Genomic DNA, 25,596 nt, shown 5'->3' with positions numbered 1-25,596 from the left:
CACTCTTTCTATTTTTTTTTTGTAAGAATTAACAATTTTATTTTATTTTTTTAAAGATAGATTTATTTATTTATTGACAGGCAGAGTGAACAGTGAGAGAGAGACAGAGAGAAAGGTCTTCCTTTTGCCGTTGGTTCACCCTCCAATGGTTGCCGTGCTGCGGCTGGCACACCGCGCTGATCCGAAGGCAGGAGCCAGGTGCTTCTCCTGGTCTCCCATGGGGTGCAGGGCCAAGCACTTGGGCCATCCTCCACTGTACTCCCTGGCCACAGCAGAGAACTAGCCTGGAAGAGGGGCAACTGGGACAGAATCCAGCGCCCCGACCGGGACTAGAACCCGGTGTGCTGGCGCCACAAGGTAGAGGATTAGCCTGTTGAGCCACGGCGCTGGCCCAAGATTTATTTATTTGAAAGTCAGAGTTACACAGAGAGAGAAGGAGAGGCAGAGAGAGGGAGAGAGGTCTTCCATCTGCTGATTCACTTCCCAGTTAGCTGCAACAGCTGGAACTGCACCCATCTGAAGCCAGGAGCCAGAAGCTTCTTCTGGGTCTTGCATGTGAGTATAGGGGCCCAAGGACTTGGGCTATCTTCTGCTGCTTTCCCAGGCCATAGCAGAGAGCTTGATTGGAAATGGAGCAGCCAGGATTTGAACCAGCACCCATATGGGATGTCGGCACTGCAGGTGGCGGCTTTACCTGCTACGCCACAGTGCTGGTCCCACCATTTTATTTTATTTTATTTATTTATTTTTAGAAAATATGTTTTTTAATATTTTAATCATATCTTTGCATTTATAACAGTTGATTTCAGCAATCACAATCTTTTTTCTTCCAATGCCACAAACTGTGTTACAAATGAAAGCTGGTACTGATGCTTATCAAAATATACAAGACAATTGATGTTTTATATAAAACCACTTTATATGTTAACTTGTTCCCAAAAACCTCTTTCTCTTATTTTGATCCGTCTTAAAAAAATTTGTTATAAATATTTACAGCACTTTTTTTTTCTGTTAGATGAACATTCTTAAAAAGTAAAAAATGGGAATTTTGTGGACAGACCACATAAAACATGAGACAGTGTCAAAGACTCCTAGCTGTGCTATTTTTTTTTTTTAAATACAGTACTGAAAATGCCCATCAAACCTTGCCATCTAAAACATCCTGTTCATATTTAAACTCCCCTTTTCTCCAACTAATCTGTTCATCAATAGGAAACAGAAAGCAAAGGCCACTCTGCCTTGGGTCTTCTTTCAGAAAGGAGGTTGGGGAAATGCTTTGCAGAGAGGAGTTGTAATATGTAATAATGTAATATTAGGATGAAACTGGCTCAACCTTTTTATTTCTTCAAATATAAGTGAAAGTGAAATCCTCTTAAAGCTAATATGCTACAAAGTAACTGCTGGAGACCAATATTTCATTTTCTCACCTAACAGATTCCAGTGGTTTCTGTGTTTCTGTCTTTTTAACCCAGACCTGTATCAGACTCCTAGAGCAGGGGGAAGTTTTTTGGTCAAGCCATAACTCCTAGATGTTATCCATTCCGCTCAGAGCATCAAAGCCATAGCTCTGCTATTAGCCTGGTTTACATTGTGTGGTGGTTCTATCCCTCATGGAGATGGATTCTTCAAACAGGAATACATCTAAGTTGAGAAAAAATTCATGTAGTCTGTTTCTCAAAGTGAAATGGAATTTTGGCCAATCTTGAGATTGTGATCAGCAGGGTGGTGGAATTTTGTTCAATGTGTTCCTTCCTTGTGGAGTGCTCTGTGTTCTCCTTCCAGTGTGCACACCGGGAGCCTATGGGAGGAGTGTCTGTCATTGAGGTGTTTGTGCAGCACTGAAGTATCTGAAGTTGCCTTTGCGACCATCTCTAACTAGAATCTAAGGTGCAAAGTGAGGAGGAGACTGTCACCCTGAAATCACCCTGAGTTTGTGCCTCTTGCTCCTTTTCTTTCCTTCATTGCTAGAGCAGCCTTAATCAGGATTATACTGGCTAGCATTGGTTCTTTTGGTTTTGAGTGCTTGGAAAGCAAGAGAAATGGTTTTTAAGTAGGAAAGGATTGAGAGGCACTAGACAAGGTCAGCAGTGGCTTTCTTGGCTCTGTCATATGACAACTTGAGTCAGATTATTTGTGGTCATTTTAATTTTTTAATAGAAAGGCAGAATGACTAACAGGGAATTTTTGTACCTGTTTCTTTTTAATTTTAACTTTCTTTTATTCTAGGAAACAGATCTTTCTGCTGATTCACTCCCCAGATAGCCATAACAGTCTGGCCTGGGCTAAACTGAAGCCAAGAGCAAGGAGCCAGATCTTTAGTGTGGGTGCACAGGTCCAAGGACTTGGGCCATCCTCTGCTGCTTTCCCAGGCCATTAGCAGGTAGCTGGATGGGAAGTAGAGCCACCAGGACATGAACTGGTGCCTGTATGGGATGCTGATACTGTAGGCCATGATTTTAACTAGCTGTGCCACAGTGTGGACTTGCTTTTAAAACTTTTTTTTTTTTTAATTTGTTTATTTATTTATTTGAAAGGCAGTTTTAGAAAGAGGAAAAGATATCCACATCCCCACCACACAGAGAGATGGAGAAAGAGAGAGAGATTAATCTTCCATCTATTGGTTCACTCCCTCAGTGGTCATAACAACCAGTGCTGGGCTGGATCAAAGCAGGAGCGGGGAGATTCATCTAAGTTTTCAGTGAAGGAGCAGAACTCTCCTCAGGTACATTGCCAGGCCCATTACCAAGAAGCTGGATTAGAAGTAGGGTATCTGGGACATGAACCACAGCCTGTGTGGGATGCCAGTGTCACATTTAGCAGCTTTACCTGACATGCCATAATGCTGGCCTCACATATGCTAGAAACATATGTAAGGAATATTAAAAGGTCTGTTTATTGCCATTAGTTGCCATTCAGGCCTGCTCTACAGAACCATTTTGAAGTAAGTAATGTTTCTCACATGATTGAATGGCAGTCTGCAAGACTGCTCCAAAGGGAAAGTTTCAGTGGCATGTGGGGCTGTAATGCAGAAAGGGGGGTGAGGGGTGAGGGAGGAGGAGAAGGCCAGAAGAGAGGTTGAGAAGGATTCAAAAACACAATTGGACACAGGTCATTTGTGCAGATTACCAAAATTATCCTTTTATCTCTTAGGGTATTTTATTTTTTTAATTTAGAATTAGTTTTTTAAATTGAGTTTCTGATATCGTTGACTCACTTTTCAGTTTTTTTCATGTAGATATTTTTATAAGCAGTAGAGAACTGGTGTAATTAAATGCAAAAAGACATTCTTATATAATCAGTTCACAATAGAGTTTCAATAGAGAGATGAATATGGCTGTGTGTGTCCCTTGCTAAGAGAAGAAGTTTTATGACTGAATTTGAGGTCATTAAAATCAATTTTATATTGGAAACACTGACTGCTTCTACTGCTGCAGTAATTCCTGGCTCACACTCTGTGTCCACATGTGAGCACAATAGAAAGGATGCAGACCTGGAATAATATATGTGTACCCTTTGCTTAAACCAGGAGACTGATGGACTGGAGTTCTTTGTTTTGGGTTGCATTTTTCTGTAGAGTGAACTATAGCAATTTGGGTCAATGATGCTGTCTCCTAGTAGATGACCCCGTTGGCTTGCTTGACCATCCACCTGGCATCACAAGTGATTCCCAAGGCAGTTGTTGGGCTTATGGATAAAAGAGGCCTGTTTACAGATAAATTATTTCCCCTGGAAAAATAATAAAAATAATAAAATCATGAACTATTGATTCAAAGACAGTAATCCTATCCAGTATGGGATATAGAAAAAAAGATTTTATTGTTTTTAAATGGAAGATTGGAGAAGTGGTTTGAAAGAAGAGCTTCATGTATGATGTGTAATTCCCTAGGAGGAAGACTGAAGTAATTCCCTTTAATTGTCTCTCCCTGAGGGAGCTCATTGCTCAGGGAAAGAATTCTAATATTTATAGAACAAATATTAATAGCCCATGTGTGTCTTACATATGAAATGTCTACGGATATGTTCCCCAAGGCCTTTGAAATAAAGGAAACTTGACAACAGAAGAGAAGGTTGGCATTATCTGCTGTCTTGGGCTAGAATCTGTGCATTTGTTACCCATTTGGTGCCCTGGCTCCTGTTGTGTTCATCTCTCTCTTCTTTTTTTATTTTACTTTTTAAGATTTATTTATTTATTTGAAAGAGTTACGCAGAGAGAAAAGGAGAGGCAGAGAGAGGGCTTCCATGCACTGATTCACTCTTCAAATGGCTGCAATGGCTAGAACTGGGCTGATCCGAACGCAGGAGCCAGAAGCTTCCTCCAGGTCTTCCCATATGGGTGCAGGGGCCTGAGGATTTGTGCTATCTTCCGCTGTTTTCCCAAACCATAGCAGGGAGCAGGATTGGAAGTGAAATAGCTGGGACTTGAACTGGCACCCATGTGGCATGCTGGCACTGCGGGCAGCAGTTTTACTGGCTACACCACAGTGCTAGCTCTGTGTGCATCTTTTGATGGCTCTTTTTAGGCCACTCCTGTATCCAGATTCCCGAATAGATGACACAATCTTTTTTTTTTTTTTTTTTTTTTTGGCTAAAGATGTATTTATTTGAAAGGCAAAGCTACAGAGAGGCAGAAGCAGAGAGAGAATTCTTCCATCCACTGTTTCATTCCCCAAATGGCCACAATGGCGGGAGCTGAGCTGATTCAAAGCCAGGAGCCAGGAGCCAGGAGCCTCCTCTCTGTCTCCCACAGGTTCAGGGGCCCAAGGACTTGGGCCATTTTATGCTGCTTCCCCAGGCCATTGCGAAGAGCTGGATCGGTAGTGGAGCAGCCAGAACTTGAACCAGTGCCCATATGGGATTTTGGCACTGCAGGTGGCAGCTTTATCTGCTACACCATAGCATTAGCCCCTTGACACAATCATTGGCCAGCCTGCTGATCTGCTCACTCAGCCTAAATTTGAAGTTGGCTAGTTTTTATAACCACTCCAGAGTCATGGAGCCCCAGAACTGCCCGTGACTGGCTCTGCCTTCTTGTTCACTCCAGAGATGGACTGTAGGCACAAGTCCCAAGTACCTTTGGCCCTCTTTCCTCTGTTTTCCTGGTGACTAGTCTGATTCCGAGCTAAGCAGGAAACTTGTTGGCTCACAACAGCCTCTGGATTAATGTTTCGTTCTTTCAGATCCCAAAAGCCTTCAGTAGGGTGTGTTATTTTGTACTGAGATGTGTCTTTATAAAGGCTGGTATCACTGGGGATTCTGTGTCCTCATGATCAGCTGAACTCACATAGGTCTGGATGGAGTCCCAAGATCCTGGCTTTAGGCTGGCACATTCCCAGCTGTTGTGGGCATTTGGGGAGATACCAACAAATACAAGAAATCTCTCTCCCTTCCCCGTCTCCCTGCTTTTCAAATGAAATGAAAAATAGATAAAATTTGGGAAAATATGTTTTACCTTGTGTCCTAAGGAAAAAAAATTATTGTTGCTATATGAGGACTCATTTGTATACTTTGCAAATACTCATAAATCTCAACTTAAAGACTGGTTGATCACTGCTCTCTTGGCTGCCTGCTTCAGCTCCCATTCTGGGATCGATCTCTTTCTATCATCTGCAGTTTATTGTGGGTACTCATAAATCATCAAACTGCCTCCCAACTTTATATCCTTGTGTTCTTTATACATAGCTTGGCCATAATCTCACTTTCTTTAGCAGCATGCTTCATAGGCAAAGAGATAGTGGGATGATTGATTTTCTCTGAGCCTTCCCCCCAAGTAGTTTATTTTATGAAGCTGATTCTAGGTGATTGGTCAGAAGTTGGGGTGCAGAGATTGCTGTTAGAGAAATAGAGCTGTCACTGCCCATTCCACTGTGTCCCATCCTGCAACCCATGCTTGCCTTAGGATTCTTTTTTTAGAGTACTGGAGTGAGCAGTAGTGATGCAATAAAAGAAAAAAAAATTAATTTTTAAACATATTTATATTTATTATTATAAAGGGAGCAGATTCCATGTATTTAATGGGTACAATTCTAAGAATATAACCGTACTTCTTTACATATTTTCTCCTCCTTTCATTTCTGTTTTTAAGGATTTAAGAAGTTGGATTTTTTCTTAACCTTACCGTTACTCCTTCATCTCCAGTCTTCCTGTCCATTTGTTCCTACTTTACAGTCTGGTACTTTTAGGTTTTTATTTGTTCCCCTCCTTTCATCTGTATTTTTGCCTACTCCTACCTCAGTTCCAAAGAAGGAATGATGAATAAAAATCATGAGCTATTGATCCAAAGACAGAAATCCTATCTAGTATGGAATATAGAAAAAAAATTCCATTATTTTTAATGTTACCTGAATTTTCTTTTTCTTTTTTTAAAGTTTATTTATTCATTTGAAAGGCAGAGATACAGAGAGGGAGAGGCAGAGGCAGAGAGAGATCTGTCTGCTCGTTCACTCCCCAAATGACCACAACGACCAAGGCAGGTCTAGACTGAAAACAGGAGCCAGAGGCTTCATACAAGTCTCCCACATGGGGAACAGGGGCCCAAGCACCTGGGTCATCATCTGCTACTTTCTCAGGCTTATTGGCAGAAGCTGGATCAGAAGTAGAGCAGCCAGGACTCAAACTGGCACCCATATGGAACGCCAGCATTGCAAGTGGCAGCTTTATTGTCAATATGCCACAGCACCAGCCCCGGATTCCATTTTAATAAAAGATAATACGAAATTCTTCTAGATGAGTTTTCCCTGTGGCTACACCAATAGGAATTTATTTTTTCTTATAATGTGACCCAGGTTAATTATTTTCATGTTTCCTGATTAACATTCTCTACTGATTCAGGAGGCTGGCAGATTGGGAGACCGGGGAAAGAGCATCTATTTTCTGTTCAGTTGTGCTGACAGCATGGAAGCTATAAGGGAAGTAGGTAAACAGGAAAAGTGAGGTTTGAGGTATGACAAAAGGCAATGTAGAGAGTAAGTATAGAGGAAATAAGTGCAGAACCATATTCACAGAGAAGTTGGTAAGAAAACTAAGTGTGTGGGGCCAACGCTATGGTGTAGCAGGTAGGGCACCTGCAGTGCCAGCATCCTATATGGGTGCCAGTTTGAGTCCTGGCTGCTCCACTTCTGACCCAGCTCTCTACTGTGGCCTGGGAAAGCAGTGGAAGATGGCCCAAATCCTTGAGCCCCTGCACCCATGTGGGAGACTCAAAAAAATCTCCTGGCTCCTGGCTTCAGAGTGGCACAGCTTCAGTCGTTGCAGCTGACTGAAGAGTGAACCAGTGGTTGTAACTGACCTTCAAATAAATAGTTTTTAAAAAATAAGAAAACTGTTCAGAGAGCTAAAAAGAAGGAAAGAAAATTTGAAGATAGAGATCAGAGGAAATGGGAAATTGGAAGCATCTGAGGGAATTCTGACTCTGATCACACACCCTTGCTGAAGGCCTTGGGAAACAGGCTCTTGCACTCATATTGGTGTGAGTATAATACAGTAGAGGAATAAAACAGAAACAACCTAAATGTATAGAGAATTGGTAAAATACATCATGGTATATCTGTACAATGAAATACTAAGTATGTAATGATCTGAAAAATGATTTAGGGACGGAGTTCTTGTGTGTTAAACAAGATACAGAAAAAATGTCCCCATGCAGAGTAAAAAAGGCATGTGTATATATGTCTTTTAAAAATTGTATTTACTCACGCTTGGAGACAGGAAGGAGAAGACGGTGGTTGCGAAGCTTTACCCTTTCTTGGAACAAGCAGAATCATCCCAGGCTGGGACCTCTCAGGAATTTCAAAGCTTAGCACGGAGCCTGCAACAGTCTGGCCTGGCGACTTTATTTTCAGCCTTTTAGTATAATAAATAGTAGTTGCTTCCTAGAGTTGAGTTTTTAAGGATTCACAAAAAGGAGCCTGTACAAAATATACATACAGTTCTTTATTAAACAACTGTAGACACTTCACTGTAAAAGTCCATAAAACTTTATAAACAAACGTTTTGTAAATAGAATCTATGCTACAGTAAAAGAATTAACACCGTTATTTACATGCAATACTGACATTTTGGCACTTTTTGAAAAGAAACATACAAAACACTTGCTTAAAAAGAAATTTAAAATTATAAAAACTCAGAGCGTCACTACCATGCACTTTGCAAATACCTCACAAGCACTTATGGCACAGCTAGCAGAGAGCCCCAGGCTCCCTGGCGATGTTTATGTAACTTATAATGTGCTTCCATAAGTCTGTTGTAAAACCACCTGAACGTTGTCAAGAATAAAGTCAAACGCCATATTCCAAACTGAAAAAAAATTGTATTTACTTATTTTCACTTCATTCATAAGACAAGAGAGACAGGCAGGAAGAGATTTTCCATCTGCTGATTCACTTTAGGCCTTATAACAATTTTCTGTGATAATAGCCTAGACACATATAAAAGAAATTATGATTTTACAGCTAGATTTATTTTGCCATGGGTACAGTAAATAGGCAAAGCACTTTCTTTCAAGCCAAACTAAGGGAGAGAAAGTCCTATAAATTACTTCAAAATTTATAAGGCAGTTTGAATAACGTGGTCTTAATGTCTGATCTTACCTAGAAGGACCTAGCTTTCCTATGGGCATCATCTTATCTCACAGGAAAAACACTGTCATAACATGCCTGTGATTACATATTTCTAGCTTAGGCCACCAAAGAGTAGGGGTGGGATTGAGCATCCCCTTGGCTGACATTCCTAAAGGCTGCTGCTGTGGTCTACTTTAACAGAAACCAGGAGGAGAGGAGTGAGCTAGGCAGCAGGAGCAATGTAAGGATAGGTGGCAGGCCAGTTAAGGCTGCTCTATATGGTGATCTGCTATCAAGAGATGCAGCAAGGCCAGTCCACCCCCAAGTGGCACATGTTTTCAGTATGAGCAGTCAGGGCATTGGGCAAATAGCTGTCGTGACAGAAACTGGCTCCTGAAGAGCCCTATCAGCTCTTCCAAGAGCAAGGCCACTGGAATCAGAATTGCCCTGGGGGTTGAAGGATTTCTGGGTCAGAGCTGCAGACTCTACTGGCCTTCCCTAAACTGAAAAAGTCCTTTACTCTGACTAGCTTCCAAAGTAACCACTACTGTTGGGAGGATGGCCTAGGGTTAGTAACAAAGTAGGCAGAGCACTAATTTCCCTTTATAGGAGCCACCTATTCAAAAATAACCTGTTCGGCCAGTGCCATGGCTTAACAGGCTAATCCTCCGCCTTGCGGCGCCGGCACACCTGGTTCTAGTCCCGGTTGGGGTGCCGGATTCTAGCCCGGTTGCCCCTCTTCCAGGCCAGCTCTCTGCTATGGCCAGGGAGTGCAGTGGAGGATGGCCCAAGTGCTCGGGCCCTGCACCCGCATGGGAGACCAGGAGAAGCACCTGGCTCCTGGCTTTGGATCAGCGCGATGCACCAGCCGCAGCGGCCACTGGAGGGTGAACCAATGGCAAAAAGGAAGACCTTTCTCTCTGTCTCTCTCTCACTGTCCACTCTGCCTGTCAAAAATAATAATAATAATAATAACCTGTTCAAGCCAGCTCTCTTCCCAGGCGTGTCTTCCCTAAGGAGGTTCACCCTCCCTTATGATGTCTCTTCTAATACCCCATGTGATGACGTAGATATGTCTGGGCCTAGCATATACCTGTCCAGGCCTTAATGCCTACTGGTTATTATCAAGCCCCTCTTGTTAGTTTCAGTTTGCCTCTCAATGGGAAAACTCCCTCTTGGTTTGGGCAGCACCTTTCTTAGATCCTCTCATGATGAATGACTCGGTCCTTAGTTTAAGCTCTTTGTGCACTGCATTTTGTTCACTTAACAAAAACAGTAAGCATTTGATCACTTTTAAGACACTTTATTAAAAAAAACCCTTTATTTATTCATTCATTCATTCATTTATTTCAAAGACTGAAGAAAAGAGAGGAAACTGTTTATTAAAAATGATAGATAGACCTTCCATCTATTGGTTTTCTTCCCAAATGAAACTGGGCCATGCTGACCCAGGAGCTAGGGTCTCTCATGTTGCTGGACAGAACCTAAGCACTTGGACATTCTTGAGCATTAGCAAGAAACTAGACTGCAGTGGTGACAAGACAAGATTCCATGTATTCTATCATGGGATAAGGACATCCCAAGTGGTAGCTTAACTCACTGCAATTTAACATCCACCTGAAGGCTTTCATTTTTTTTTTTTAAGATTTATTTATTTATTTATTTATTTGAAAGGCAGAGTTACACAGAGAGAGAAGAAGCAGAGAGAAAGTTCTTCCATCTGCTGGTTTACTCCCCAACTGGCCACAATGGCCAGAACTGTGCCGATCGAAAGCCAGGAGCCAGAAGTTTCCTTCCAGGTCGCCCACATGGGAACAGGGGCCCAAGGACTTGGGCCATCTACTACTGCTTTCCCAGGCCATAGCAGAGCTGGATTGGAAGTGGAGCAGCTGGGACTCGAACCAGTGTCCATACGGGATGCTGGTACTGCAGGCAGAGGCTTTACTTGCTACACCACAGCACTGGCCCCAGACTTTTATTTTTAAACTCTCTTCACCATGCAGCATGAAATGAGTCTGCAATTTTTGTACAGTGAGATTTAAATAACCATCACTTAATTAAAAAAAAAAAAACTTATCCAGAAAACTGATTTTGTATACAATATCAAACACTTTTCCAACAACTATAACTGTATTCCCATCCATTTTACCATTCAAAGGAAGCATAGCCAATTGGTGATTTGTTCTAGATCCAGGGGAATCATTTTTCTGCATTAATTCATCTTTTCAATTTTCAACTTTTAAATGCCAGGTTGTGGTGCTTTTCCCATAATATAGACTTCTGAGCTATCTTTTCAAAGTAATGTTATTTTAAGAATATTTTGGGGCTGGTGCTGTGGCGTAGTGGGTAAAGCTGCTGCCTGCAGTGCCAGCATCCCTTATGGGCACAGGTTTGAGTCCCAGCTGTTCCAATTCTGATCCAACTCTCTGCTGTGGCCTGGGAAAGCAGCAGAAGATGGCCCGAGTTTTTAAGCCCCTGCACCCATGTGGAAACCTGGAAGAAGCTCCTGGCTCCTGGCTTTGGATCAGCATAGCTCCAGACATTGTGGCTAACTGGGGAGTGAACCAGCAGATGGAAGATCTCTCTCTCTGTCTCTGCCTCTCCTTCTCTCTCTGTGTAACTCTTTCAAGTAAATATTTTTTTAAAAAAGAATATTTTTCAAATTTACAGAAAAAATTATAAAGATAAAAGTGTTTACAGATACTCCAAGCCCCAATTCCCATTATTACTAACATCTCATATTAGACATGGTACACTTGTGGCATAGCAGGTAAAGCTGGCATCCCATATGGGTGCCGGTTAGAGTCCCAGCTGCTCCACTTCCATTCCAGCTCTCTGCCTACTGGTTTGGATTGGATCAGTACTGGCTGTTGCGGTCATCTGGGGAGTGAACCAGTAGATGGAAGACCTCTCTCTGCCTCTTTGTAATTCTGGTTTTCAAATAATTAAATAAATCTTAAAAAAAAAAAAAAAGCATGGCACACTTACCACAACTAATGTGGTCCTTCTTTTTAAATATTTATTTTCACTTGAAATGCAGATTTATGGAGAGAGAGAGGAAGAGGTCTCCCATCTACTAGTTCACTCCCCTAATGGCTGCAATAATGGGCTGAGACAAGCTATAAGGAAAAGGGGCAGAAATAGAGAGGAGATAACCAGACTACATTTATTTAAAGCAAATAAATTTGCAGAGGTTGACCAACTGCCAGTGTGCACAGACCAAACATATGACAGAAGGCAAAGATCCCAGCAGGCTGGGTCTTTTTATATCTTAGGTGGGCTAGGGATGGGAGTAAGGGGGTGAGCAGCAGGTGGAGTTATGTGCCAAACACACTTCTAGGGAAGAATATAGGCTCCTTTTCTCTTAGTGATTATATGATAACATACTAATAAGAAACTATAACATACAATTTCATCAAGAATAAATTGTGTTATGAAAGTGATACATTGGATAACTAATGAGAATGCAGGGGATTAGAAGGCAGCACCTGACACATGTCCTAGCTCCCTCCTCAAACACTGCCTCCCTCAGCATGCATCATATCTCATTTCCCTGGCTTTCTTCTAGACATCTGATTAATCCTTTTCAGTTCATTTACAGTTTCTTCTGCCTAAAATTAAATATTGATATTGCTCAGATGTTTACCATTGCAGTGCTTGTCTTCATTCTTTACCAATATATATAATGCCTAGGTATTCTCATTTATTCCTTATGACTTCATATTTTATATTATACTGAAGAAATTTACATTTCTCCTGAGCATAGAATTCCTCTATGCAATTATGACTTTCAGAGGTTCTTCAAAATCAATATGGGCAAAATTAAAAGTAAAACTTGCTTTTCCTTTGGAAAACTTTATCTCAGAGCATGTCACCAACATTCAACCTCCTATAAAAGGCAAATATGTGGGAACTCTTAATTTTTCCCTTTTTTGTCATTCACTTATCCATGGCTAGCGGATCCTATTCCTTAGTTGTTTAATCTTTTTTTTTTTTTAATTATTTTTTTGAAAGTTAGAGTTACACAGAGAGAGAAGGAGAGGCAGAGCGAGAGGTCTTCTATCCACTGGTTCACTCCCCAATTGGCCATGATGGCTGGAGCTGTGCCAGGAGCCAGGAGCTTCTTCCAGGTCTCCCACGTGGGTGCAGGGACCCAAGGACTTGGGCCACCCTCCACTGCTTTCCCAGGCCATAGCAGAGAGCTGGATAGGAAATGAGCAGCAGGAACTTGAACTTGGTACCCATATGAGATGCCAGCACTGCAGGTGGCAGCCTTACATGCTATGCCACAGTGCCAGCCCTTCCTTAGTTGTTTTTCAAATGTCTTTATTCCACCTGCCATCCTCCTGGTCCCAACTTCCTTATATCTGCAGTTTCCTACACAGATGGCAGTAATTATCTAACATGGCTCCCATTCTTGCTGTCAACTCCAATCCATTCCCGAAGAAGAAAGTAAAACACAAATAGATGTCACCTTATTTTACTTTCATACTTTCGGCTAAACCACGTGATTCTTTTTCATCTTACTTCTACCTACTTCTCCATCTTCATCTTTGTCAGTGGCCCCTGATCCCAACTCTGCTTTAATCATTGTGAATTTTGTGCAGTTTCTGGCCTACGCCTTGCCTTTAACATATTATTTGGCATGTAATAGTTCATGAATCTACAGACTACATAAATGAATGAATCTTTTGAGGGTCATGATTCCTTGGAGGAACTTAATAAGAGATGGAAGGAATGAAAACAAAACAAAAAATATCCTCAGTATATAGAAGGCACACTATTTTTGCAAGTCACAGAGAAGAGTCTAAATAGGAGTTTAGAAGAAGAAAAGTAATGAAACTGAAAAGTTTGTGACAAGGCTAATAGGCACTGGTCAAGATTCTAACAAGCCCTTTAGGGAAAGAGTAAGATTTTCTTTACCTCCAGATAGGCTATGATCTCCAAAGACGAACAGGATCCTCTAAACCCACTTACTGCATAGACAAAAACTTCAGCATTTCATTCTGTCACAGGTGTTGGAGCGTGATTTTGTATTTTGATGGACATGTACCTAATGGCTAGTGACATTGAGCATATTCATATATGTTTTGACCATTTATATTCTTCTGAGAAATATCTATTCAAATTCTTGCCCGTTTCTTAACTGCATTTTTATTTATTGTTTTGGAGTTTTTCCAGTTCTGTATATGTTCTAGATATCAGTCTTTTGTCATTTAGAGTTTTCAATGTCTTCTGCAGTTCTGTTCCTTGGATCTTCACTCTGATGATTACTTAGTTGTGAAGAAGTATCTTAGTTGGATATAATCAAATCTACTTTTATTTTTGTTATCTGCACTTTTGGAATCTTACCCAAATGCTGTTGTCTATGCCAGTGTTTTATGGTTTCCCCTATGTTTACTTAGTTTTTGGTCTTAGATTTTAATTCACCATGAGCTGACTTTTACATAGCATAAGAAGTGTTGGGGTATATTTTCAACCTTCTACATATGGATAATCAGTTTCCTCTGGGCCACTTGCTAATGAGATTCCTTTTTCTCCAGTGCATTTTGGTTTCTTTGTGAAAGATGAATTCCCTGTGGAAATGTAGGTTTATTTTTGGGCTGTCTATTCTGTCCCACTGAACTGTGTGTCTGTTTTTATGCCAGTGCTTATACTGCTTCTGTACTATGTCTTTTTTTTTAAAGCCTTTATTTAATGATAGCATATTTCATAGGTAAAACTTTAGGAATATAGTGTTTTTTTCCCCCATACCCACCCTTCCACCCCCCTCCTGTCCAGTCTCCTTCTCCCTTCCCCATCCCATTCTTCATTATGGTTCATTTTTAGTTTAACTTTATGTACAGAGGGCCAACTCTATGCTAAGTAAAGATTGCAACAGTTGGCACTTACACACACAAACAACATATAAAGTACAGTCTGAGAACAAGTTTTGCAGTTAATTCTCATAGTACAACTCATAGGACAGAGGTCCTACATGGGGAGTAAGTGCACAGTGACTTCTGTTATTCATTTAACAATTAAGACTCTTATTTATGATGTCAGTGATCACCCAAGCTCTTGCCATGAGCTGCCAAGGCTATCTGTGGAAGCATTTTGTCACCATAGACTCCATCAGTATTTGGACTAGGCCATAAGAAATGTGAAAGTTCCCTCCTCTCTTCAGAGAAAAGTACATGCTTCTTTGATGGCCTCTTCTTTCCACTGGGGTCTCACTCACAGAAATCCTTCATGTAGGATCTTTTTTGCCACAGTTTCTTGGCTTTCCATGCCTGAAATGCTCTCAAAGGCCTTTCAGCCTGACAAGGAAGACTTAAGAGTTGATTCTGAGGTTAGAGTGTTGCTTACAGCGATTGTCATTCTAGGATTCTGCTGTGTGAACTGCTTCCCATGTTGGATATTCCCTCCTTTTTAATTGTGTCTATTATTATTACCAGGCACTTGATGTTATTTATATGATCTCTTTAACACTTAATCCTATCTACATGTTCACTTTAAGAATAAAGGTGGCATTTTTACCACCAGTTTTAATGAGATTGGGGTCCCGTGACAAGTTTTTAAACTGTACCTTTAGAAATAAGTCTGTAGAATTGTATGCAGAACTGTACGGCTTTATAGTTACAAACTTCCTCCTCCTTCTCTTATCCCCCCTCTTATTTTTTACTGGGATCTATTTTCAATTGATTTTATATACGTATGATTAATTCTATGTTAAGTAAAGCGTTCGACATGTATTATGAAGAAGAGAAAAGAAAAAAAAAATAAAAAACTGTTCTTCAACTGTCAAGATGACGGCTATTCAAGTTATTGTTTCTTAAGGCCCAGTGCCATGGCACAGTAGGTTAATCCTTCACCTGTGGTGCCAGCATCCCATATGGACACCTGTTCTAGTCCTGGCTGCTCCTCTTCTGAACCAGCTCTCTGCTATGGCCTGGGAAAGCACTAGAAGATGGCCCACATCCTTAGGCCCCTGCACCCACATGGGAGACTGGGAAGAAGTACCTGGTTCCTGGCTTTGGATCAGCGTGACTCTCATCGTGGTTTTGATTTGCATTTCCCTGATTGCTAGTGATCCTGAACAGTTTTTCATTTATCTGTTGGCTGTTTGGATTTTCTCTTTTGAAAAATGTCTAAGTCCTTTGCCCATCTCTTAACTGAGTTGTTTGTTTTGTCGTTGCAGAATTTCTTGATCTCTTTGTAATTCTGGCTGTTAATCCTTTGTCAGTTGCATAGTTTGCAAATAATTTCTCCCATTCTGTCAGTTGCTTATTCATTTTCCTGACTGTTTCTTTTGCGTACAGAAGCTTCTCAGTTTGAAGTAATCTCATTTGTTAATTTTGGCTTTGACTCCCTATGCCTCTGGAGTCTTTTCCAAAAATTATTTGCCTGTGCCAATGTCTTTCAGGGTTTCCCGAATGTTCTTGATTAATTTGATGATGTGGGATCATAGATTTAGATTTTTAAACCATATTGAGTGGATTTTTATATAAGGTGTAAGAGAGAGGTGTTGCTTCATACTTCTGCCTGTGGACATCCAGTTTTCCCAGCACCATTTGTTGAAGAGACTGTCCTTGCTCCAAGGAATGGCTTTAGCTCCTTTGTTAAATTTAAGTTGTTTGTAGATGTTTGGATTGATTTCCTGGGAGTTTCTATTGTGGGATTTCTTTTTTGTTCCATTGGTATATCAATCTATTTTTGTACCAATACAAGGCTTGTACCAAGGAAGCTTGTATCAGGGCTTTGGTTCACTAAGCCCAGCCTACTGGGGCTGGGCTTCCTGCTCACTGGTTCATAAAATGAGCTTGGATTTTTGTTGTTTAGGATTACTCATTGTTGTACAACTTGAGTAGTGGGAAGGAAATCACTCTGAAATGTTGTGATCCTTTTTGTTGGGTGGGGCATCTATGCCAGTGTGAGATGGCCCCCACAATTGATGGTTGTGTGCATGGGAGGTGAACACAGGAGCCCGCTGCTTATACTAGAAAATGTAAATAATCAATTTGTCTCTTTCCCACCTGCTGTAGATCCAATTAGAGGGTAGGAGAGACACAGATAGATTGTGGCGTGCCCAACCTCTCTGACCATTCCCCTACAATTTCTTTTTTCCCCTTTTAGAGCTTCAAGCACAATTTGCCAAGTTTTCCCACCTGCCTCAGTCTGCAGCTCCATGGCCTCCCAATCTCTCCCCTGGTTTTTGGGGGAGTGGCACCTGCCATCTTTCTGCCATTCCTTTGATACACCTCGGCCACTTCTCCCTCCTCTCTGCTTCCCCCAGTGTGGACCTGAGCAGTCTCTAGTGGAGTCCTGGCCACTCTGCATGGACTTCTCACAATTCTGCCTTCTGCTTGTATCCCCTCTACTCATTAACTATCCATTTTTCCCTGCATGACTTGGAACATCCCACTGCTATACCACCATCATGCCCTGTCTCCATTATACTATGTCTTAAAATCAGATACTGTGATTCTTTCAGATTTATTATGTTGTTCAAGATTGCTTTGACTATTTTGTGGTTATCTGATTTCAAATTAATTTTAAGTTGGCTTTTTTCTAGTTCTGTGAATTTTTAAAAAATGATATATTTATTTGAAAGGAAGAGAGAGAGAGAATTCTTCCATCTACTTGTTCACTTCTTAAATGGCAATAATGACTGGGGCTGAGCCAGGTCAAATCCAGAGTCTAGTCTCCATCTAGATCTCCCACATTTGTGGCAGGGACCCAGGAACTTGGGTCATCTGCTGCTTTTCCAAGCAAATTAACCAGGAGCTAAATCAAAAGTAGCGCTGTCAGTACTTGAACAACTGTTCTGATATGGGAAACTGGCATTGCAGGTGGCAACTTAACCCATTGTGCCACATTGCTATCCCCTCTGAAGAATTTCATTAGTGTTTTGTGCATCAAATGTGCACATTACCTGGGACAACATAAAAATCTCAATTATACAAATTGCTTCAATCTAGGAACATAAGACACCTTTATAATTTTTATGTATTTGATTTTCATCATTGTTTTGTGATTTTATTGGAGATTTCATATCCTGAGTAAGTTAAACTTACTGAAAGGTATTTTATTTTCTTGTCACAATTATAAATATATTCTTATAATTTTTCCCAGTGAGTTCACTAAGTGCCACTGATTTTATTTTTACAATGTATTGTCGATATTGCTGAACTCATTTATCAGCTCCAGAATTCTCTTGATGATGTTCTTAGGTTTCTCTCTGTATAGAACCATGCTATCTGCAAACAGAAATATAAATTTGAATTCTTACTTTCCTCTTTGAATAGGTATTATTTCTTCTCTTTAATTTCTTGTTTTCTTCATTGAGTGAGAATTGTTTTTTTTTGTTTTTCAAAGAATCAGCTCTTTTATTAATTTTAATATTGTTTAAGGTTCTTCCTTCTTTCTTTATTTTTTCTAAGATTTATTTATTTGAAAGGTAGAGTTACACAGAGAGGTAAAGACACACACACACACACACACACACACACATATATATATATATATAGAGAGAGAGAGAGAGAGAGCTCTTCCATCCACTGGTTCACTCCCCAAATGCCACAATGGCAATTGCTGAGCTAATCTGAAGCCAGGAGACAGGAGCTTCTGGGTTTCCCATGTGGGTGCAAGGGCCCAAGGACTTTGGCCATTCTATGCTGCTTTCCCAGGTTCATTAGCAGGGAGCTGGTTCAGAAGTGAAGCGGTTGGGTCTTGAGCCAGCCCTCGTGTGAGATGCTGACACTGCAGGCCAGGGCTTTAACCCACTGCACCATAGCATTGGCCCCTTCCTTATTTATTTCTGCTATGATCTTTATGATTCACTTTTTTCTACTGTCCTTGGTTTGACTCTTACTGTTTTCTCTGAGTCCTTGAAAAGGAAGAGTAGTAGGTTGCTTAACTGATGTTTCTTGTGTTTGTAGATGAAGTAATAGATTTTAGTTTCTATTTTTCCCTTATAATCGTGGGGACCTTCTAGATGACTGTAGGAAATGATGGAAGAAATGAGGATGTGTTAATTTGCTAACAAAATACTAAGAGGTAATATGATTTAAATCATGGAATTTTACTTTTCAGAGCAGTGGAGATTGAAAATACAAGATCAAGGTCATAAGAGGCTTGATTTTTCCAGAGGCCTTTCTCCTGATGGACATCAAAATATGATATCATTCCACCTTCTTAAAAGCATTTTCTCCAAGTAAAGTCACGTTGACAGCACTTCAAGGTATGGATTGTAAGGAGGCACATTTCAGTCCGTAACTGGATTTTAAATTCTCAGGAGTGGGATGGACTGCCTGCTCCACTTCTGATGCAGTTGCCTATTACAGGATTTAAATAATAACATGAATAGTTAAGACACTGGCATTTGAATGAGTTTTATGTTAGCTAATTTGTCATTAGTATGTGGCAATTATAAACATAATTAGTAATTTAATAATAATTAATTGTGAATAACTGTGGTCTTGAATTCAGGTATTGTGATGCCTCCACCTTTGGTTTTATTGTTTAAAATTGGTTTAACTAATTGGGATCTCTTACATTTTCATATAAGTTTTTAGCATAATTGTTTCTAGATGAAAGAAGAAAGTTGGTATTTTGATTGGGATTACATTAACTCTGTAATTGCTTTTGGTGGGCCAGTGCTGTGGTGTACTAGGTTGAGCCTTTACCTGCATCACTGTCATCTCATATGGGCATTGGTTCAGGTCCTGGCTGCTCCTCTTCTCTAATTGCCTGGGAAGGCAGTGGAAAATGGTTCAAGTGCTTGGGCCCCTGCACCCACATGGGAACCTTGCTCCTGGCTTCATATCAGCCCAGCTCCAGCTATTGTGGCCATTTGGAAAGTAAACCAGCTCTCTGCTATGGCCTGGGTAAGCAGTGGAGGATGGCCCGAGTCCTTGGGCCCCTGCACCCATGTGGGAGACCTGAGGAATCTCCTGGCTCCTGGCTTTGGATCAGTACAGTTCTAGCCATTGTGGCCATCTGGGGAGTGAACCATATGGGATGCCAGTGCTTCAGGCCAGGGTGTTAAGCTGCTGCACCATAGTGCTGGCCCCAACTTTGCCTTTCAAATAAGTGAGTAGATCCTTAAAACTAAAATAAAACAATTTAAATATTGCTTTTGGTAGTATGGGCTTTTTGATGTTAATTCTTCCAATTTATGAATATGGAATATTTTTCCTTTTTGTGTTTTCTTTTATTTATTTAATATTTTGTAATTTTCTTTGTAGAGATCTTTTACATTCTTGATTAAATTTGTTCCAAGGTAATAAAAGTTTTTTCAGCTATTGTGAATGGTACTGATATGATAAGTTCTTTATCAGCCATGACATTGTTTTTTCATATAAAGGCTTCTGCTTTTTGTGTGTTAATTTTACATCTTGCAACTTTACCAAATTCTCTTATGAGTTCCAATAGTCTCTTAGTGGAGTCTTTTTATTTCCTTATATATAGAATCATGTAATTTACAAAGATAAGTCGGTTCTCTCCTTTCTATCCCTTTGATTTCTTTTTCTTGCATTATTGCTCTGGCTAAATCTTTTAAAACTGTATTGAATAGCAGTGGTGAGAATGAGCAACTTCATCTGGTTCCAGATCTTAGTGGAAATGCTTCCAACTCTGAAGATTTATCATATGTTGCCTTGAATATGTTAAGAAATATTCCTTTTATACCCAGTTTGCTTAAGGTTTTTATAATGAATTGTATTTTATCAAATACTTTCTCTGCATCAATTGAGATCATCATGTGGTTTTTATTCCATTTATTAATGTGATGTATCACATTTATTGATTTTCTTATGTTGAATCACTCCTGCATGCTAGGGATACAACCCTCTTGATCCATGTGAATGATCTCTAATGTATTGTTGGATTTGATTAGCTGGTATTTCGATGAAGATTTTTGCATGTATATTCATCAGTTGTATTGTTCTGTAGTTCTCTTTGTTGTATATGTTTTTCTGATTTAGGAATTAAAGTGATGCTGGCCTAATAGAAGGAATTTGGGGATTACCTCCCTTTCAATTGTTTTTAATAGCTTAAGAATTTGAATTAGTTCTTCTTTAAAAGTCTTGTAGAACTCAGAAGTGAAGCTGTCTGGTCCTGGGCTTTTCTTTGTTGAGAGGATCTTTATTACTGATTCAACCTCTTATTATTTTTTTTGTTTGTTTAGGTTTTCTTTGTCTCTTCATGACTCAATTTTGGTATATTGTATGTGTTCAGGAATCTTAATTTTTTTGGGGGGTTTTACTTTTTGTTAGTCATTGCATCAAATTCTCACAGTCTAAATTGAAGTGATAATCTATTCTGAGTACTGTACTTCCAAACCAGTTTCGTACTAATATCCCTGGAAACAGTGGATGATGGCTCACATTCTTTGGTTCCTGCCGCTTGGTTGATCTGCCACCTAAGTGGAGGACTTTAGAGCCTGGTCCAGCCACAGCTATTGCAGACATTTAGAGAGTGAACCAGCAGATGGAAGATCTCTCTGCTTCTCTCTCTCTCTCTCTCTCTCTCTTTCTCTTTCTTTCTGTGTGTTTGTGTCTCTCTCTCTCTGCCTTTTTAAATAATTTTAAAACCTATTTATTTATTTATTTATTTGAAGGTCAGAGTTACAGAGAGAAGGAGAGACAGAGATCTTCCATCAGCTGGTTCATTCCTGAGATGGCTTCAGTGACCAAGATGTGGCCAAGTTGAAGCCAGTGGCTTCTTCTGAGCCTCCCATGGGGATGGCAGGAGCCCTAGTACTTGTGCCATCTTCCACTGATTTTCTGAGGCCATTGGCAAGGCGCTGGATAAGAAGTGGAATAGATGGGACTTGAAATGGTGCCCATACAGGATTCCAACTTAACAGGTGGCAGCTTTGCCCACTGAACCACAACACCAGCTTCCCTCTCTGCCTTTCAAATAAGTAAATCTTTAAAAAAGAATTGAAAAACACCTTAAGGTAGAAACATCATCATGACTGAGCAATGAGAAATCTATTGAAGTGATCTACTTTTTAAAAGATTTATTTTTATATTTGAAAGGCAGTGTTAGAGAGAGAGAGAGAGAGAGAGAGAGAGAGAATAATCTTCATTCTGAGCTGCAATGATCGTGGCTAGTCCAGACTGATGTCAGGAGCCAGGAGCTTTTTCTAGGTCACTCACATGGGTGCAAGGGCCCAAGCATTTGAGCCATCCTATGTTGCTTTTCCAGATATATAAGCAGGGAGCTGCAACAGTTTGGAGCATTAATGTCTGTGATACTCCCCTTGCAGTTCAAGGACATAAAACCTTCTGGCACAAAGACCCATTTATGGCTGGGCCAAGATTTCAACTCTCCAGGTTTGGGCTAGATGGTTTCTGAGCAATTGTGTTAAAATAAACATTAAGTTATAACTCTTTTTTTTTTTTTAAAGATTTATTTATTTATCTGAAAGTCAGAGTTACACAGAGAGAGGAGAGGCAGAGAGAGAGAGAGATGTCTTCAATCCGATGGTTCACTCTCCAGATGGCCGCAACAGCCAGAGCTGTGCCGATCCGAAGCCAGGAGCCAAGAGCTTCTTCTGGGTCTCCCACACGGGTGCAGGGGCCCAAGCACTTGGGCCATCTTCTACTGCTTTCCCAGGCCATAGCAAAGAGCTGGATTGGAAGAGGAGAGCCAGGACTAGAACCGGCGCCCATATGGGATGCCGGTGCTTCAGGCCAGGGTGTTAACCCGCTGTGCCACAGCGCCGGCCCCAAGCTATAACTCTTGGTTTAAGCTTTTGTAGCAGAGTTTCATGTTAGTCAATGATAATGTCTATGGCAACTTTGAGTCTCTGGATTGCAACCAGTGAACGTATCCAGACCAACAGTAGTGAGATCAGCAGTCAGCTGAATGGTGTCCAGGTGAACTTAAATGGCTTTTCTTGTTTGTTAGAGGAGTGATCTCCTTCAGTAACCTGACATCTGGACACTGACAGTAGACATTGAAGGACATCCCCTTCACCAACTGGAGTATGCCAAGTTTGGATCCATCCTATGGTAAGGAGGCCTCAGTAATCATGCTCTGTTTTTATTGTTCTAGATCAATAGCCAAAGTCTTGGTAGACAACATGATTTGGAGAATCACATGCTCAAGTTGTGTAGTAGACTATATTTCTAGTATAGTACAGTTAATAGTCATGTATTTAATTGTATTGAAACATAGCAAGGTTCCAAGAGAGATAATTCTTAAGAACTAATGGACATCATTCAGGGAGAATGTCATCAATGTGATGTGTGCTTGTGTTCTCATTGGAGAAACTGTGTTTGATGGCAAAGTCAATGAGGTGCCCATGTATACCCTAGAACTGTCCTTTCAAAGTGAAGGCAAACTGACACTGAGGGCCTTTTGGAAAGTTCTGAACAAAACACGTTTGCCACATTTGTAATAGTTAAGACATGTCATTTACCTATTGAGAGGCATTAGATATGTTAATATTAGGTATAATGTACGGTAAACATAATGGATGGCATATAGCATTAAGATTTTAGTAATGTAACATGGGGTGCTATTTATTTTTTCCAGATTTAATAGGTAAAATTGTGTTGCCAAATAGAGAATAGTTGAAATAATCACCTTTTTATTAATTAATAAATTTTATTAATTAAGTAATAAATTTTAATGCATAAAGACATTGAGTGTCTTTTTATAGGGCCATCTGAATTATTTTAGTTTGAGATCTCTAAATTCTTATTTTCTCTAGCCAAGTAATTTAAGAACTTTATTTTATTACTCACTGTGTTAGACCATTTCTGCCACCTGTGGGATTTTTTGTGCACATTTGACTATTGAAAATTTAGGCAATACTATTAAAGTGAGATGTATTAAGTAAATTATTTACTTTTACTTTTCTTTTGATACATACTTTAGAACTTTCCTAGGATTTATATTGAGTACTCTGCTTAAATTTAGTGGGACCCCTGGGTAAGAATGTTATTTAAATTACATTAATGATTGCACCCATCAAATTTTGTGAATAAGTGCATGTGAAACCAGGGAAAGTTGATGTGCATCTAATGATGTAGAGACATAAGAATCAACATCTTTGAAGTCCTGGCTGTTCCTCTTCCAGTCCAACTCTCTGCTATAGCCTGGAAAAGCGGTGGAAGATGGCCAAAGTCCTTGGACCCCTGCACCCATATGGGAGACCGGGAAGAAGCTCCTGGCTCTTGGCTTCAGATCGACGCAGCTCTGACTGTTGCAGCTATTTGGGGAGTGAACCAACAAAAGGAGGGCCTTTCTCTCTGTTTCTTCCTCTCACTGTCTGTAACTCTGCCTCTCAAATAAATAAAATCTTTAAAAAAATAAATAAATTTTAGATTTTCAATTGGATCAAGTTATGTACTTTTCAAAAATTTATACATGTACACAACTATAATTTTTTAAAGATTTATTTATTTTAAAAATTACATAGAAAAAAAGAGAGGCAGAGAGAGAGAGAGAAAGGGGGGGGGGGCTTCCATTCTCTGGTTCACTCCCCAATTGACCACAACAGCTGGAGCTGTGCCAATCCCGGGAATTTCTTCTGGGTATCCCACATGGGTGCAGGGGCCCAAGGACTTGGGCTATTTCCTACTGCTTTCACAGGCCATAGCAGAGAGCTGAATCAGAAGTAGAGCAGCTGGGGCTTGAACCAGCAATATGGGATGTCAGCACTATAGGTGGTAGCTTTACCTGCTACGCCACAGTGCCAGCCCCACAACTATAATTTATACATTTTACATTTTCCTTCTTTAGATTAAAAAAAAAAAAGATATATCGGGGCTGGTGCTGTGATGTCACAAATAAAACCTCCATCTGTAGTGCCAGCATCTCCTATGGGCACTGGTTCATGCCCTAGTTGCTCTACTGCTAATCTAGCTATCTGCTAATGTACCTGAGGAAACAGAAGAATATGTCCCAGTTCTTTGGGCTCCACACTCATGTGGGAGACCCAGAAAAAGCTCTTGGACCCTGGCTTCAGATTGACCTAGCTATTTCATTGCTGCCATTTGGGGAGTGAACTAGTGGATAGATGATCTCTCTCTGTCTTTCTCTGTAACTCTGCCTGTCAAATCAATAAAAAAATCTTTAAAAATACTTATTTATTTGATAAGCATAGTTATACAGACAGAGATCATACATCCATTGGTTCATTCTCTAAAATGGCTGCTATGGCAGACCAGCGCCGCGGCTCAATAGGCTAATCCTCCGCCTTGCGGTGCCGGCACCCCGGGTTCTAGTCCCGGTCGGGGTGCTGGATTCTGTCCCGGTTGCCCCTCTTCCAGGCCAGCTCTCTGCTGTGGCCAGGGAGTGCAGTGGAGGATGGCCCAAGTGCTTGGGCCCTGCACCCCATGGGAGACCAGGAGAAGCACCTAGCTCCTGGCTTCGGATCAGCGCGGTGTGCCGGCCGCAGCGTGCCAGCCACGGTGGCCATTGGAAGGTGAACCAACGGCAAAAGGAAGACCTTTCTCTCTGTCTCTCTCACTGTCCACTCTGCCTGTCAAAAATTAAAAAAAAAAAAAAAAAAAATGGCTGCTATGGCTAGGGGTGGGCTAGGCTGAAGCCAGGAGGTTTATCTGGGTTCCCCACTTGGATGGCAGAGGCCCACACACTTGGACCGTCTTTTGCCACATTCCAAGGTCCAATAGTAGGGAGCTGGATCAGAAGTGGGATACAATATGTATGATACATATGTATGATAGGCTAGCATTGTAGACAGCAGCTTAACCCACTGTGCTACAGTGCCAACCTCATTGATTTTGTAATATCTTTCCTTTAATCTTTTGCCTTTTTTTCTCTTTCTCTGGTTTAGATCTTTAAGTACTAAAGCCATAGTTTAATTCTTTTTTTAAAGATTCATTCATTTTAAAGGCAGATTTACAGAGCGAGGGAGAGGCAGAGAGACAAAAATGTCTTCCAGCTGCTAAACCTGGACCAGTATGAAGCCATCAATCAGGAGCTTCCTCTGGATCTCCTTCATATATGAAGGACCTCAAGTATTAGAGCCACCCTCCACTGCTTCCCCAGGTGCACTAGCAGGGAGCTGGATCAGAAA

General features: G+C 40.7%; 1 protein-coding gene across 8 annotated transcripts in view; it reads left to right on the top strand.

The window, feature by feature from the left end:
- LOC133768845 (zinc finger protein 260-like) overlaps positions 1-25,596 on the top strand; it is a 52,997-nt gene that overhangs the window by 5,861 nt on the left and 21,540 nt on the right. For 4 of the 8 annotated variants that reach the window (XM_062203763.1, XM_062203759.1, XM_062203764.1 and 1 more), the window contains exons 3-4: positions 18,630-18,777; positions 22,455-22,558. The gene's annotated coding sequence lies outside the window, so the exon portion shown is untranslated. The remainder of the gene's footprint in view (positions 1-18,629; positions 18,778-22,454; positions 22,559-25,596) is intronic. The other 4 variants (XM_062203766.1, XM_062203762.1, XM_062203760.1 and 1 more) reach the window with 3 other exon arrangements.

The sequence above is a fragment of the Lepus europaeus genome, chromosome 10 (genome assembly GCF_033115175.1).
Source record: "Lepus europaeus isolate LE1 chromosome 10, mLepTim1.pri, whole genome shotgun sequence".
Classification (NCBI taxonomy): Eukaryota; Metazoa; Chordata; class Mammalia; order Lagomorpha; family Leporidae; genus Lepus; species Lepus europaeus.
Note: the sequence above shows the minus strand (reverse complement) of the source record. Positions and strands in the feature narration are given on the sequence as shown.